The sequence below is a fragment of the Cyprinus carpio genome, chromosome A18 (genome assembly GCF_018340385.1).
Source record: "Cyprinus carpio isolate SPL01 chromosome A18, ASM1834038v1, whole genome shotgun sequence".
NCBI classification, from domain to species: domain Eukaryota; kingdom Metazoa; phylum Chordata; class Actinopteri; order Cypriniformes; family Cyprinidae; genus Cyprinus; species Cyprinus carpio.
Window position 1 is genome coordinate 22,536,188 of NC_056589.1, and position 18,065 is coordinate 22,554,252.

General features: G+C 36.4%; 1 protein-coding gene across 4 annotated transcripts in view; it reads right to left on the reverse strand.

Moving 5' to 3' along the window:
• Positions 1-18,065, reverse strand: part of LOC109109916 (cadherin-13-like) — a 283,438-nt gene that overhangs the window by 199,159 nt on the left and 66,214 nt on the right. The gene's annotated exons all lie outside the window — the stretch shown is intronic.

An 18,065-nucleotide genomic window follows, 5' to 3' on the forward strand; every position in this document is an offset into this window, starting at 1 on the left:
ATCAAAGCATAAATTCAGTAAATCGCTTCCATCAAGCTTGCACAGACATATACCACTTACTGGATCAACATTTTACTCTGTAAAATTATGCAGTTTCCATTTATATGCTGTCTATTGCTGATGATCGTATTATTTTTCATATGCATCTGTTTACATAAGGGATCGCGGTTTCTCCGTCCTGTTCACATGTGTTTTTGTTCGGGAGGTTTTGTAATCATTCAGAAGATGTGTAATAGCGCCCCTGAGTGTATAACAGTGAAAACACGAAAAGCTGTAAAAACTCGTTAATGGTGGGGAAGCGTTTTCTTTTAAAAAAAACTACATAACTCCTCAATGGCGGGGAAAGTGTTTAAAAAGATTTTTTCAATTTTTTTTATTTTTTATTATTGATTATATTTAGCCAAAATACTAATCAAATGTAACTAGAATTTCATATTTTTCTCACAGTGGCAACATTCAGTGAACTTTTCACTTTTAATTTATTCTCAGAACTGAACTACATAGCCAAGGTTTTCTATGTAAAGGATTTATACAACCTGATTTTGCCTTGTTTATTAAATCTTTTGAAAGAGCAAAAAAATCTGGTGTAGATCAAGTCCATTTTCTGTCGACCCTACAATGACTAAAGGCTGCTTTTACGGACAAACAAGAGCACAGTGATTCTGCTGAGGGCTTTTCTGGTCAATTACAGCATACAAAACTTAGGAAAGCAAAGCTTATCTTCATTAAGAATTAAAGGTAATCATCCAGCTTTTAAAATGCAGAAGAAATTGCTGTTTTGAGGCTTTTAGGTCGATAGTAGACAGAGAGGTTTTTAAGATGGCTTTTTCCGTTTTTTTGTAAGGACCAGTCAACCATGCAGCACCAACCTTTCTGTCCATCTTCATCTTTTACTTCCAGCAACATTATTACTCTTTCACACCTATTTTTTGCTCTCCATCAATCACCCTTTCAGCTGGAGGGAAGCAGGGATTTTATCTGACAATGACACACCCCACATGCCATACTTTAATATACAGCCCTGTTCCTCCTCTCAGTTCTACATTTACATTTACATTTAGTCATTTAGCAGACGCTTTTATCCAAAGCGACTTACAAGTGAGTACAATGGAAGCAATCAAAATCAACAAAAGAGCAATGATATAAATGTTATGTAAAAAGTCTCAGTTAGCTTAAACGCAGTACACGTAGCAAGGGCTTTGAAATAATATAATAAATAAAAAGAAAACAGATAGAATACAAAAAGATTAGAAAGCTAGCTAGACTTTTTTTTTTAAGAATAGAATTAGAATAGTGAGTGCTAAAGTTAGAGGGTCAAATAAATCTGGAAGAGATGTGTTTTAAGCCGATTCTTGAAGATGGCTAAGGACTCAGCTGCTCGGATTGAGTGGGGCAGGTCATTCCACCAGGAGGGAACATTTAATTTAAAAGTCTGTAAAAGTGACTTTGTGCTTCTTTGGGATGGCACAATCAGGCGATGTTCACTTTGCAGAACGCAAGCTTCTAGAGGGCACATAAATCTGAAGTAATGAATTTAGGTAAAGGGGTGCAGAGCCAGTGGTGGTTTTGTAGGCAAACATCAATGCCTTGAATTCTACATAGTACATAACAACTCTAGACACACAGACGGAATTTCAGAGATCCACTCAAGAGGTCCTTCCTAGGGAATACATTCAATACATCAGAAACACAGAGCATAAATGATCAGTTGTCCTGTCTAAAATGTAAATATTTTAGATTAGATATCCCGTTCATGAATAATGAAGGCATTGGCTTCATTTTATCCCTTTGTGATTTAGAAAAACCCAGTGCTTTCTTAACAATCATTCTTTATGAAAGGATATATACAATCACACAGCTGCTTCGAAGCTAAAAAAAAAAGCTATTCTTTCTAACTTGAAAGAAAAAATGCATTAGCATACACAGGGTCAGCTCAACTTAAAAGACAATATAGGATCAGTCCTAGGTGATTGATTGCAATCAATAAATCATCGATTTAACTGCACTGACATCAGATGAGAATATAATTTGAACTGAAATGAGATGGAAAATTACACTAACTTTGTTATTGAACTGAATTGAATCCACATTGACCCATGACACATTTAAAGCTTGAAGTTGTTTTAAAGACACTATTTTCTTCTGTAGACCTGATTATAGCTGAATTGAACTCATTTCATAATTGATTAACTTTGCAACACTGACTGTTATTGAACTGAACTGAAACAACATTGAACTAATTTGAGCTGATAATTGACACTATTATCTTATGTAGAGTTAAAACTGAATCAGTTTTATAACAGATGAATTTTACAGTTTGTTAACACTGTTGTTTTCCTGTTTATTATTGTGAAGCTGATTTGAAACAATTTGTATTGTATAGAGCGCTATAAAAATAAATGTGACTTGACTTGATTCATATTTTTTATTTTAGAAATTCTTTTGAACTTTCTATTTATCAATGAATCCTGAATAAAAATAAAAAAAACCAACACAAATGACAAAAAAGTAAGTTTTTTTTTTTTATTGGTGGGTATTTTTTTGTTGTAGTAGTTTTTTTATTTTTTTTTTGTATTTTTTGTTTAATAGGTTGTTATGAATAAAAACAACAACGACAACTCAAACAAATAAACTTGCCATACTTTTATACCTACTTCAACATAGAAAGTACATATTCAAGGAGTTGGCCATTCAATAAAACGCCTTCAATACTTCAATATCTGTTCAAACTGCAGCCTTGTTCAGCCATTCTGCATTTTACTGAGGTCTCTTAAGTTGTTAGTGAAGATTATATCATAGGCAATTATAGAAGATCAGTCAATAAAGTGTTGGCTTGATTTGCTTTGCGGAGTTGGAGAGCATAGGATGGCAATGGCCTTGTAAGGAGCCAGCTGGGAAACAGAATGCACATTAACAGGACAGCTCTCAAACAGCTGCTGCACCTCAGTGTTTGTTCAGATGAACATTCTGGATATGAGATTGTATGCTTCTACACTGTCACTACCTTCAAATCCCTTGAAAGAAGAATTCATGGCAGGGAGCTTCAGTGTTAGGAAGCTTCAAGCATGTTATTACTTCAGCAATTCAGAGTTTCAAGGAAAAACTGCAGCTAAAAAAATAAAAAATAAAAAAATAAGCCATTTGCGATCGCACACTCAGCAATACGGCACAGAGTTCGCTTTGACATGTCCCCTAGGATACAACATGGACAAAAAAATTAATAAATAAATAAAAAATTGGAGAATCTCAGCACTGTGTATTCTGAGGGGAAAATAAATGCTTATTTTAGCTTATTTTTTAGATTTAATGAGCCAAATCTGACAAAAGTGCTGTGTTTACGGAAATGGAAAAAATACTATCATTCTTGTCCTACAGGTTAATTTGCTGCTAAAATAGCACTGCCTTCAGTGATGCTCGGATAGCACTATGCAGACTCTTATTAAACTCACAAAGGCATTCTCTGCTTTATCTCTGATTTAATGACAAATACATCTGGGGGTTAAGGGCACCATTTCCAAACAAGGTCTCCACTCTTTATGGTTGTTTCTATTCAACCCACTGCTTCTTCAGTCCTTTAGGAGTTCTCTTAATGGAGTTCCTCATAAGAGAACAGAAGCTAGTTTAGTTACTCAGAAACTCAATGATTTTCTTAGCCACATGAAGCAAATATTCTTAGAATTGCCTCAGCAGGGCAGGGATAACATTGCATATAAGACAGCATGACAGAAATTTCTTCAATCAGCATGGTGAACTTCATTTGAACATCCATCCAGACAAAAAAAATGTCAGAGCAGATATTATCACATGGTGTCTGTGCATATATTACATGAAGCATTAATAAAGGTAAAAAATAATTAAATTTTGTAAAAAGTAATTAATTAATATAATTTTTTTTCCAAAGATCAAACAAATAAAAGATTTTACAAATTTTCATTTTATATTTTCTTCTCGTAAATGTTCCATGTACCCTTCTTCTGGCCCAACTTGAAAACCTTAGCTGTAGCTCTTTGCTTGATGAACATCTTTGGCTGATGCACCACATCACTTTTCAAGATGCTGTGTCAAGTTAAAAATAACTTCTGACATGTAGTGCAGCCGATCAATACCAGATTTAAAACTAAAAAAAAAAAATCAATCAGATTAATTAGGGGTCAGGACAATTAAGACATATTGACAAGTGTATTAAAAGCACCTATAAATGCACTTTATGTTCAATACTGTTGCACTCTGTCAAACTGCAAGAAAGCATCCTGTGTGAGCGATCACACTCTGTGCGTGTGTAAGAGTGTATCCAAGTTGGTGTCAAGAGCAGATGACAACCAATGGGAGGACAGAGAAATGAGGTAAGACGAAAGAGCCTAGGCGCTCCCATGCTCACAGAAATGTGTGGCCTTGCTTGATGTGACAAAAGAAAGCCAAACACAAGGGTATTGTGCCCATCTGTCTTCACCTCTGTTGTGTGGCTGCTTACAGGGAAACGGGCATCCGAAGCAAGAACACCACCTGCTGCCTTGCCTCAATTTATACCCTCTTTCTTTTCTTCTCCTCTGTGTGAACTGGAAAGCATAAATGATTGCTTGTCATGTTGGTCACCTTATCAGTTCATTTCTGTGATACAGCTGTGTGGAGACTTCATTAGTTTCCAAAAATTTGACTCAGCATGATTTCCTTATTAAACAAAACTAGAGAAGATGGGCTGTGATCGAGGGGACAGGGGTTAGGAAATGACAATGTTCCCTGCTGTTCCGGAGAGAAAAACATTTAAATGTGCTTTTAGAAGTCGCTATGCGCTTTTCTTTTAGGTCTTACTGCTTGTGAACGACGAAGGGGGAACATTAAATGGATAGTTCACTCTACAATTAAATTCTGTCAGCGTGTACTCACCCTCATGTCGTTCCAAACCTGTGGGACTTTTTCTCTTTATATAACACATTAAAAGATATTTAAGACTGTTTTCCATGCAATTAATGGGAACTTAAGCTTTCACCCTTTGAAAAAGGACACAAAGCACCATAAAGTGTAATAAAAATGTCACTTTATGCACTATATTTTAAGCATTCTGATATCAGGAAGCCATACGACATAAGCCATACTTGCTTTCATAAGGACAGAAATACAGATGTGCATAAAATACAAAACTGTGTGCCAATATTCCTTTAAATCAGTGAGTTGACTATTGATTGAATGAGTTAGTTGAAATGAACCAGATCAGTCCGATTCATTAATAAATCACTGAGGGTCATTAGGTAATTAATTCTGTCATACTGTACATGTCATAAAACAAGAGACTGGACTTCCTTTGAAGGGCTTTAAGGTTAACATAACTATTGAGGAACATAAAAAGCAGCTGGAACATTACAATCGCTTCAACCAGATCAGTCGGATTGGTAAACTAATCACTCAGGCTGGTTTTGTTAACCAAATTAATCGATTCATTGAAAAGATCTTCACTACTTTCAGCTCTCTTGTATCAATGGTAAAGGCACACATTTCCAGACCTAAATTTCAGTTGGTTTCTAATACAGAGCTTTCATTTGGAAAACATTGAATATACTGTAGCATGCAAAGTCGTATGGGCCACTTTATGATACTTTTATGGTGCTTTTGCATCCTTTGTGAAGCTTGAAAGCTTCAGTCACCGTTTGTTGTAACAACACAAAAACAGTGTTAAATATATCTCTGCAAGTCACACAGGTTTAGAACGACATGAGAGTGAGTAAATAATGACAGAATTGACATTTTTAGGTGAACAGTACCTTTAAGTTTTAGGAAAATGATAAAAAGGTAGCAGCAAGGGTTGTGTTTGTTATAAACAAAGATGTGTGACAAGAGACAAGACAAATAAAGCATGAAAAAGAGACAGAAAAACTTCCAAACTGATGAGTGCCATTTCTTTGAGGTGGCTTTATGAGACTCAGCGGAGATATAGAGGTTATGGTTTACTCAGCTCTTCCTGAGAGAGTCTGGCTTTTTGTTTTGCTTCACTGAGGGGAAACAGAGTTCAAACCCATCCTCCGTCTCCGCTCATAAACTGCGCTATAATGCCCTGAGTGATACTGAAGATCTAAACGTGTGCCTTACTTTGCAACTCCATTAACACTGAGCCTGGGTGAGTATCTGACAAAACTCTCATGCTCGTTAGCTTTAGCACTTTTCCAAGGCCGATGCCATAATTTATGCATGCAATTTATGCACGTTAGAAATCCTGCAGTGCTTGCTACCTGGATTCTTTTGGCTTCATCAATGAGGTCAGCGTCTAAGGCATCAAATCTCAGTTTACCCAAAATGTCTGGATTAATTCTTCCCATAGAAAGACTGGAACCAACATATTTCCCTGCAACTACAGCACTGTAAAGCAATAGTTAGCAGGTCTAAAGCACTGTAATACTTCTCCACGGCATGTAATCTACTCATTAGCCCTTCTAACCCCAAAACTAGTGGAGGATAAAAACAACAGATGAGAACGTAGCCACAACACACAGGCCACAAGCGCTAAGAGTCATTTTCATTCAGATGCTGTGGTAACCCAAAGCAATTTTAATGTCCCATTCTAAAAGCATTTTACAGTTGCTTATATTGTACAACCTAGTTTGCAAAGGGTCATTAGAAAATTCAGTCGTACACCATATGTGGTATAATGGGAGAGTGGATTTCCATTGAAAGGTTAATATTGCGGTTGAGAAACAAAAACAAAAGCAGCAGGAACATTAGACTTTCTTTCTGTGGTCGTGTTGCATTCTACACAATTGATATCACTTATAGAAGCACATAAACTTACTGATTCTTTTTGTGCCTCAGATTTTTCTCTTAAATAAAGATGTCAGAAGAGTGAATAAAGTTCACCGGCTTTATTGGGTGAGAGAAAAGCAACGACCACATATACGGCAAGTATCAGATCGATATTTCACTACATTCCTCTGCTAAAAGAGAAAGCTAACAGCTTTAAGTGCATCCTCCCATCTTCTAGCGTCCAAGATAAACCTTCTTCTGTCTTCTTCAACTACTAAATGAGAACAAATTGATATCAACATTATCATCACGCAGCCATAATGATGGTAGAATAGGCTATTCATTCTTTATAGATCATCTCCCTTAATGCTGCACAGAGAATCACATCTTTAATTAATTAGCCCATTAAAGTCATCGGCAACTTCAATAAGTCAGAACGAAATTAATACAGACTAAGAAAGTCTTGCATATTTCGACTGTAGCAGCATAAAAGGGTAAAGATATATTAGTGAAGTTAACTCTGAATTGCTTAGGTCAACATGAAATAAAAACGGACCCCATTTACTTCCATAGCACACATTCCTATCTTATTGCAATTCATTGGTTCATGTTATAAGACAAAAAATAGTTTGACTTTATAATATTAAATCAAAACCAAATAACTTGTTCTTCTGAAATGACTTTCCTATTACACTTCATTTCATTACACTTCCTATTAAACATTACACTTCTCACTTCATAGGGCTACTCATTAATGTTAACCAACAACCAAACAGCTTTTTAAGCATTACTTTGACAAAATCACATTTGGTGTAGTTCCACTTTGGAATGGAACGGCCATTAATGAACTAAAGCATTACATCCTATTTCACATGGAAATATGTTACATTATGAAAGCAAAATGGACCTACAGATGTCAAGACACCAACACTTTGAAGTTTCAGGTTCCTCAATACCAGTTTTTATCCCACTGGAAAACTAATATGCTATTGTTAACTTAGACTAGAAACAAAATAGACAAAATACTGTAGAGAATGCAGTATGTTTAAATTCATAATTTAATTAAATTCAAATTGACCAATATAATACAATATAATTGTACAGTACTAGCACTTTTAAGGTGCAGACACATGTCACCTTGTGTGCAAGTCATAGAATCCTGCTGTAAGCAAGCAGCTCGGATGCCACAGACGCTCTGAGTAAACTCTGCCCAGTGGTGTTCAGCCTATGACATTTACACACAGGGTGAAGAAGTTTATTTTGGGCATGTGGCTTTCGAAGAACCTGTGCGAAAAGGCACTCTGCAATGGGCTCTGGTGACTTTAGCAGGAGTTGTTGTCTCTTAAAGAGTAGTGGTGATGGCCTCCGGGCAGGTGCTGTGACAGGCCTGAAGTGTGATTAAGGTTGAGACTTCATTGATGAAAGCCAGTACAGCCAGAGCCACTAGGCAGAGCCTGGTGTAAATGTCAGCTCAAAAAAAGAAATAACTAAATAAAAAAATAAAAATAAAAAATCAATAAGGCCATATGAGTTCACAGACAAGCTGAATCGAAATGGCTGCAGTACCTGAAGTGTGTGTTGGTGTTATGGGTAAGTTATGTTTCGTATCTAGTCATTTTTGGCACTAATGAAATACATTCGGAGCATTACAGCTCTATATTGAGATATAATCTTACTAAAAAGCCATTTTACTAAATTCTGGTGTATATTGCAGTTTATGTTGCATATAAAAAGATTATGTTGCAGGATTCTGTTCTGTAGACAAGTTTTAAACACACACAAAACATGTTATTTTTATGCTTTCTGGTCAGTTTCCCTTCATCTAGATTCAATAACCACTAAGCTTTTTACCTAACTCAGAATGGAGTTGTCTAAGGATCTTTTTTTTTTTTTTTTTCAGAGAGAGAGCAACCTGGGAATGTGAATTTCCCAACAAACAAGTGGTTCTCTACAAGGGAAGTACTGCAGGATGGAGAAAAAATTATAATAATTGGATGATGGGGGAGCCTTCTAGTCTACAAGGTTAAGAACCTCTGTATTTAATCAAACATTTAATTTCATGTAACACTATTTTACAGTGTCCACGTTATGTTAGATGTAATAACTACAGCAATGACAGTAAATTATGCATAATTACAAGCAACTAACTCTAAACCAAACCATAATCCTAACACTATATATAAGTACATGTTAATTAATATTACTCTATACTTAATTGTTATTTTAGAAGACAATTTTTCAGACAGTTTTTATCTAATTTAAAAGCCTGCAAACTTATAAAGAGCATTGTAGACAGTGCAGTGGACTGCAGAAAGCCAGAAGAGTCAAAACTGTCCCACTGAAGCATTTTAAACTACTCACACCAGTATAAACACAATGCATGGTGCCCAGTCTGGAAGTGATGCCCCTGGGCATGTGCTCAAATCCCCATATGGTTCGTCCAACCTTGTTAACAGATGTAACATTTCAACATACATTTCAATATTCTAATATTGCATCAAATGAAGGCCTCAGGCTAATGCACAAATGCACACTAAACCCCTCATATCCACTGACCCCTGGAAAATACCCACATCCCCAGACTGTATCTAATGTGAATTAATTAGTGCAATCGGTTGGGATGGTGTACATTCCGTTCCAAACATTCTAGCCAATGACGTCTCAGTTTTTAAATCTGGCCAAAACGACACCCTACTGTTCATTGCCAGTGAAAAAACTAGGATGTCCCACAATCTGCCCCCAGCTGGGCAAAAAAATCATCATTCCCTTCCCTAGCCAGGGCTGAGTCCTCTGCTCTGTGGTAAATGTCAGTGCACACAGAGGGCATTGCAGAAGTGACCCAGGCCTGGTCACAGCGAGAGTCTGCAGTGGAATCAATCAGTCGGCCGTCCAAACAGCTGCATCTGGCTTGCCAGTGGGAGAAGCAGCCTGCACAACCATCTGGAATCTGGACACACTACACCTGCTAGGCCAGTGAATAAGGGATGGTGCGTAAGCAAAAAAAACAAAAACAAAAAAAAAGCCGGGCACTGCAAACAGATACTCAATCTTGGATGGTATCTACATTGTTGCTGTAATTTAGGAGACAGGGCTGACAGGGTTCACAACCGCGGTTCCAACTCCAGATGTGTAAACACAATGCACCACCGAGGGATCCTGGCCTACAGTTCAGACTCAGTTTAGCAATAATAAACTATTCATATGCAGCAACAGATGATAACATATCTGTCCAACTTAACTAATAGCTTTTCTAACCTTTGCAACAGAGAGACAAAAACAGTTCAGTATAAACTATGTTGCGTGTATTGGAACACAAACTTGGGTTTCCCGAGCTCCCAAACTCCTATAGGGTAAAACTTGAAGCAAAATCACTGCAGCGTGAATAAAGGGCCCATCAGGACAGAGCAAAAGAATACAACAGTGTTTACCTTAAGACATTACCACTCAGCTGGGCCAAACAGCTGGTGCTTAGCCACTCTGTTTAAAGGGCAGAGAGCAGACCTTGGAGCAGATCTAACTAAGCAGATCACTGAGGTCATAAGCAGTCTGAATGTTGAAAAAATGGGGCTCCAAGAATCAGACTAGTCTCCTCCTGGTCTCAGCTTTAGACTGTCTGATGCATATAATGGTTCCAATCCTAAAGTGGTATAAAATACCATATTTATGTACATACGATAAATCACATAACTGGAGTGGTTTAATTCTTGTTTGCCCCTCTGAATGATGATGTCAGTATCAGGTCTCGTAGAGCAACAGAGCAAATTCTGTAGTTTCCAACCAGTTACAGTGACCAAGAATAAATCATAAAAGGCGCTCAAGCTTGTTTCATTATGCTACCCAAAAGTAAAGCATATGAACTCACTTAGCTGGGAATAATTTGAAATTAAAAGAGTTAAATGTCTCTTCTAGACGTTGATCACTCACCTGAGTACATTACAACTACAGTAATGTGATCAATCAACATGCTGACTAAAGTGCTAAAAACATAATCTAAGCATATTAAAATTATTTTGATGGCTGAATGATATTTTGCCATGACATTTAAGTATCTCCAGTGGCAGTGGCTCAATATTGTAGCTGCACTTTCTTTGATACCTGCTGAATCTGGCCCTGGGTCAGTAAGGTCATCTATATGAGAACTGAAAAGGTGACAATTTGCTCACAACAATTGTGCCATCAACTCATATTGCATTGCAACACCCCAGGATGTGTATTGAGGGTCAAAGGGCGCCATCCAATACGGGGATAAGCAACTACAAAGTCCCAAAGTCAGGTTTCTGTTTTCATCAACTTCACCAGGGCCGTGGCGGAGAGGAATGGACAAGATTAGCCAGCAAATCTAGCAATAACTCACATACTCCCAAACAACCTTCCTCTAGTGCTAAGCCCTTCCACAGTAGTGTCTGAATGCAAGATATGGTTGGTGTGAGTGATTGCGTTCTTTTTGCTGATTATCTGCTCAAGTCTCACCGTCAAATCCAGCCACGGTCACACCATCCATCAGTTTAAAGGGCAAAGTTGCCAATAAGTCCCCAAACCCATGAAGCAGCCCTCCTTCTTCCTTTCACTGAGATTCAATAGTGGATTGAGATTGGAAAAGAAAGATTTCTTCAGATATTATGAAGGAGCAGATCAAACTACTGGGCAATATTCATGGGGGAGCTGCAAAGATATCGAACCAGACTTCCAGTTTTTCTTCTTCTTCTTCATGCCCAATATTTCGCTGTTGACATGGTATTTTCTTTATCCCCCTTCCTGGGAGGCCGTAGCGGTATATGCTTTCTGGAAAATGTTTTAGTGTTCTCCTCCTGGCTACCGCATTGATTGATTCATGGGAATTATACTGTAGAGATATTTCTGCTGAAGGACAAAATGTCTGATTTAAGTGGAGATTTGATTTGAATAAAGCACTAAATAGACTCTAATCAAAATAACTATTGATTGCAATATTTAGCTAATGACTCTTTCTATAACCGTAATCATAAATCCATTATTCCATATGTATGCTTCTACAGTTGCCAAGTTATATAGACAACATTGTGCCAAATCACCTTGAAACTTCCCATATCTTTTCTGCATTATTCTCAGAATAATACGTGTTGTGCTTTCTATTTTGTTCTTTTGTGTGTTTTCATGGCTGTTTCATCTGATTTTTTTTTTTTTTCTGGATATACGGTTTTAAAGGTCTTGCTTCAAAAACTGCAATGACAAAACGCCTCAAAAATGTAAGCGTAACTTCATTCAATAAAGTGTCAACCGCTGCAATAGCACGGCTGCCGCACTGAAGGAAAGTTGATTCCGGCATTGCTTTGTGTTCTTATATCGTAATACTCTCAACCAAATAGCACAAAATGGTTCTTGCCATTCTGAGTGTGCAAGTTATTTGTTAGAATTGAGAGACTGAATTGTAACACGCTCATGACAGACAGGTAATCAAGTCCTATGTGATACGAGACAGACCGCACAATGGCCAAGATAGGAGTCCCAACACCTTTGAAACGGCCCAGAAATTTTAAGCTGCCAGCCTGATCTCACCAACATATTCCTGGCTGACACTGTATTGAAATTTTCTCCATTTCCCCGGCACCAATATCACATAATTCTTTGTTATGTTTTTATATATAACTATGAGAGTGTGTCTCTCTCCACATATGTTTTTGTCTCAAAGCTGTTTTTCCTCCATTATCTAAGAACTTCCACCCGTCTGTCTGTCACTTTTCTCTACATGGCACATAATTGTCAATCTCCTCTTGTCGGATCTCTTGTACTCTGACAACTGAAAGTGACAATATTGTAAAAATATCTTCCGATTTTTTTGTGCCTTCAATTACTTGGCAGATTCTTTCTCCTTTTTCTTCCACTAAAAGAAAGCTATTCATGTTAGCAATGATTATCTGGGATTAGAGCACGTTGAAAAGGAGAGGAAGTGACATGCCTGTGGGGTGAACTGATTGTAGTTGAAGATAAACTTTTTTCAGTTATGCATTCCATACCGTACCATACACATACATTTTTTCAGTTTTTTTTTTAATAATGTGGCAGTAGGTTTACCTATATATTTTACTATATCTGTATTTACTTTCAATGAGGTCAACAGACAGAATAAAATCATTTTGTTTCTTTTAACATTGTCAGGTTATAAATTCTGCTATCAGTTGTGGAGAAAGGGAATTTGTTTCTTTTATGCACAGGTGTGCAGCTGTTTTTCCATTGATTAATAATGGAGTTCTTACTACAATAAGTGAGTATTTAATGTATTTTTTGAGATATATAGTAATATATTCAGAAGGCAGTGGAGCGGAAAAGCTTTCGAATTGTTGGTAATAATGAAACGGTTGTTCTGTGGTGTTCTGTTGTACAGTATATACTATTCTGCAATGGTTTGGCTTCACAGTTATCAGTAGTAAACATGAATGGAACAGAGAGGTTTTCTAACGTATTAACAAACAGAAGCATTAGCAGAAGGTAAGACAGTTGAAGTTTCATATATTATTTCTCTCAGGGTCACTAAGTTTAATTGTAGTGCATGGTGAGCAGAAATATTGTTTGAATGTTTCATAGCATAAAGGAGGAGTGTTATTGATTATTAGAATATTTCATGTTACAGAAATTGACCTGTATGGAAGTGGTTGGTTCATTGGATGAAGGTGATAGTAGGCATTCCACAAAATGTTATGTCCGATACTGCATGACTTTAGACAGCCACTGGAAATCTTAAAATTCTATTAGTTATATATTTCTAAGCCATATAAACAGGGTTGTGCAACATTCAGAACTGAATTAAGAATGCCAAAAAAGTAAGTCTCTAATTTGAAATTCCAAATTTACTTCTGAATTTAAAATCCACTAAATTGAAAGCTGAATTAAAGAGGAGGCTGAGTTGGAATTTGACTAAAATTATTTTATTTTAATTAATATTCATATTTTATTTGAGCTTTGTTTCAATTAACAAACGTATTTTAATTGTTTTAGTTAAAAATAGTAACCCTGGTGTTGCCAATTCAGTTCAAATTCACTCATGAACTGAAAGCCAGTTCTTCAATTCTTAATTTTGCTCAACCTCGCATTTGAACACTGTATGTATAGTATCTAGAATGTTATTTTTATTTATTTATTTACCTATTTATTTTTTGTGAAAATAGACATCTACAGAAGTTCAGCTTCTTTTTAGGTTCACAGTGTTGTTGTTCACAGGGATGTCGCGAGAGGTAAATCATTATCATTACCCTTGGTTTTCCTTTTTCTTCTGCTTTTAAAGCTACTCTAGTGTGGTAACCTTTAAGTTCCTTTTTACTTTCTTCAGGGGTTGAACAAAAGACCAGCTGTCGATTATTTTGGGAGAAGACAACATCAGGAGTAAATATTGATTCAGACAAAATGGATTTTTCTGCTTTCCCCTTAGGAGTTGATAAAAAGGAAAACAGGAGGAAGCATTTTACAGCTTGTTCAGTGGCCTTTTAACATGCTTATAAAATTGTATTAAAATGTTTGATTCTAAGGGGAAAAAACATGAGCACACGGCCTCTGTTGTCATTAATCATGCCAACAGTAGGAGATTTAACAGTAGGAGAACTGGAAACGAATAGACGTGGGGAAATGAAAGGACCCAGATCAAACGTGCAGATGTAGCAAATGATCTGAAAAGACACTTCATTTACATATCTCTTTTGTACCTCTGTTTGTGTTCCTTGGAGCTTGGCTTAAGCATCTCATTGGCATTGTTGACAGGGAGGAATGTTATGCTCCTTCAGAACACATCATTGATTGGAAGAGTTTAAAACTCAAAAGGAAAGCAAGAGGAAGACGTCCGTGAGATGAAATCACAGAATTTTACCAGAGAGGGAAAGAGGTTTGAAGTCCAAATATCAGGAGACGAGTAAGTGCTGTTTACAAGCTAAGACGAGAAATCAAACCGTTTGACGGAGCAGAGCTGAGTGACTGCCAGGAACGAGCTACGTTTTATTATTATTATTTTTTTAAATATATATTTTTTGAAAATCAGAGCATCTGTGTTTCTTCTCACTTCAGGATCACTCTGATATCACTCCATCATGAGCATAACACGTTAACATGCCATAATGCAACTGCATGGCACTGAGAATTCACCATGTGTTAATTAGTGCAAATACACTACTAGCAGTTAGAATGAAAGAAGCATAGAATTTATAAGTTGTTTGGTTTGAGTTGATTTATTTCTGAGTGAGTAGGGTGATTGCATAATTTGATAATTTGTTAAGGCAGACCTGTTACAGAGGTCAGAATAAGTCATAAAAATATATAAAAGGAAAGCAGTGCAACAAAAAAAGTGCTGTGTACTTGTGAAGATGGATTGGACTGAGTGTGTGAGTAATCTCATCACTGTCCTACTCCATGTACCTTCTCAACAGATAAAACAGAAGAAATCTTTTGACATTGCATAGAAAATCACACCATGTCTACTAAAGCACCAACCTGTCCAAAAGCAGTAAAACATGGGCTCTGTTTCTTGACGCTACATTAAATTGACCAGATCTGACTTCGCTAGTTAAGATTGGTTATTGCATTTTGGCAGGAACGTATGCGAGCCTCAGAGGGACTCTTGAACTCTCTTGCCTGTGTGAAGGTTTATGACAGCATAGGGTTTAATGATCCATGAGTATCAGATGCAGGTTTCTGGGAGTGGGGCATTGAAATGATGGATTAATCTGGATATTTACTCATTCAAGCTGCTGAAATGTGCGGGCCCATACAGCAATGTCGTCCATGTCTGCCATGTCTTCACCTACTTCTAGACCATCTCTCCAGCTCAAGACAGAAGTCTTTATCCGTTCATGCTGCCTAACCACAAATACACCGGCTCATAAAACCGCAGCAACCACTTATTCATCATGAGGTAAAACTCCCTAGAGACAAGCTGAATTCATCTCTGAAAATTTTACTTCATAATGCTTCTAATCTTCCTCCATTTACTGGAGGCCACACACCGTAGGTACCTGAGCTTTTCTCCTGAGATTTTCTCTTTAATGGAACATGATGAACCATGGGAAGAATGGACAAAGAAACAAAATGCACTGCTCTTTGCAGTAAAAAAAAAGAATGTGAACTGCATGGAAGGAAAATAATGGATTTTGTTCATAAAGACGTTTAGATAAATGCTGCAGATAAGCTATAAGTAAGACAAAGATGTTCAGTGACTGAATCGAATAGGTAAGTGCTAACAAGTACTTGCACACAACACAATGCTTAGCCATGTAGCTGTAAATGAGCATAAAGAGAGGAATTAGTTGTCACTCTTTGTACAATGAATATTTTTAGAGCAAAATTTTTAAAGGGATAGTTCATACCATTAAAAATGAAATTGTCATAATTAACTCACCCACATGTCATTCCAAAACTTCTGTAGAACACAAAAGATGATATTTTGAGAAGTGTTTGTGTTGTCCATACAATGGAATTCAATGGTAACCAATAATGTTTGGTTACTAACATTTCTTTAAACTATCTTCTTTTCTTTGGTGTTCCAAAGAAAAGAATGGCACTTAGGTTTGCTTGAGGGTGAATTAATGATGATAGAATTATAATGTTTGTGAATATGCCATTCAAGTCAGTTTTTTGTAAAGACATAACGAGCCATTAAATAGCTTATTATAGATATATTTAAGCTCAATTTTAACTGACAAATGTAAATGAAATGGTAAAACAGAAAATTCCCGAAAAAAGTTTATATACAAAAATATCAAATGGTGGTTTTGACCAAGAGAAATGGAATGACAACATCTAAAGCTCATGTGACAACTTGCCCTGATCTGATATTACTCAAAAATATCACTTTTCTAGGAGTAGAATTCAATCATTCAGTGAAAATACAGTGATTTTATAATCTTGGCTGAATCTATATTAGTCTGGTTTACCCAACAGCTGGAGCAAAAATATGATCCTTTTTTTACTTCCTTTGGAGCATAAAATTCACAAAATGACTCTAATTTGAGGCCGCTTTGTACAGGCAAACCCCTGCTTGAAATACCAGAAAGTGTGTAATTTAGGGCCCTATGATTTCCGCAATGTGGAAAACGCGGAAATTGCAGAGTCGGGTCACAAAAATGGAATTTACTGTATCACATGGAATGTTTCAGAATTTGCCAAATTTGGGATGGATAAATCAAAAGTAGGTCAATACACTTAAATCAAAACGTGATATGGACTCTGCTGCATTAATACATGAGTACATGAACATAATCTCTAGAATCTGAGAATCAATTCATGAGCATTTTACAATTTCTTTTGAGAAAAACTATCGTCATAAAGGTATTCACAGCAACCTGTCAAAAGAAATATAGTAGGCTACTTAATGTAATGATCAAATTATTATTAAAACATAATTTCTAAGGAATATTTAACAGAAATTATTAACCAGAATTTCTTTATTTAATTTATTTATATATTGCTAAAAATGACACTGAAATTGAGAGGGGAAAAAACTATTTCATAGGGCCTCAAAAATTTAATATTTGTTAAACTTTTAATAATTGCTTTTAAATTGTGTACATTTCATGATTTCAATTAATTAGACATGCTTTTTGATTATTTTTTGATTATTATTATGGAGTCTAGAAAAATTTTAATGAAAAAAAAACAAAACAAACAAAAAATAAACGGAACAAAGGAATTTGGAAAAAAATTAAACAGAATTTGGGAAGAAAATAAAACTGAATTCATAGAGCCCTAGTAATTGGACTTTTGACTCAGAACCTTACAGTTACTTGAGTTTTTAAATGTTTACAACAAGGAGACTTGAACTATGAACTGTTTTTTGTTTGTTTTTTTCTAGTTGACATGTCCGGACATCCCAAAAGGAAGGTTTTGTAAGATCATCCAACTGCTGGGGACAATGTTGTCCCCTAACTGTATTTAAGTCACATTACACACATACCAAAGATCAACGATTACTGTGAGGATAAACTAGCTTTATTTAGACTCTGAATCAATATAAATCAGATACAAACTGTTCACTTCTCACAGTCATAAATCTCTGTCATATCTTCTTTCACATTCACTTTCGATTAACTCTCAGGCTTGCCCCGCAGCAAAACAAGCTATGATACAAGAGCCATAAGACTCAGTTTGTTTTTGTCCCATGAGAAATGCAATTGCAAGCACAGAGTAAGGGATACAAGCAACTCTTTTGAAATCTCATTTTTCCATCCCCAAAAACAACATGTGGAAGGGGAGAATCACAAGGGGAGACTCCTCACGGTACCACTCTGGGACAGCCTTTCCTTCCCAAACACGCTTCCAGAATGTTAAACAGTGAGAGAAAAAGTCAGCCTGCTTTTCAGGGTCTCTAAGTTAATGCTGTG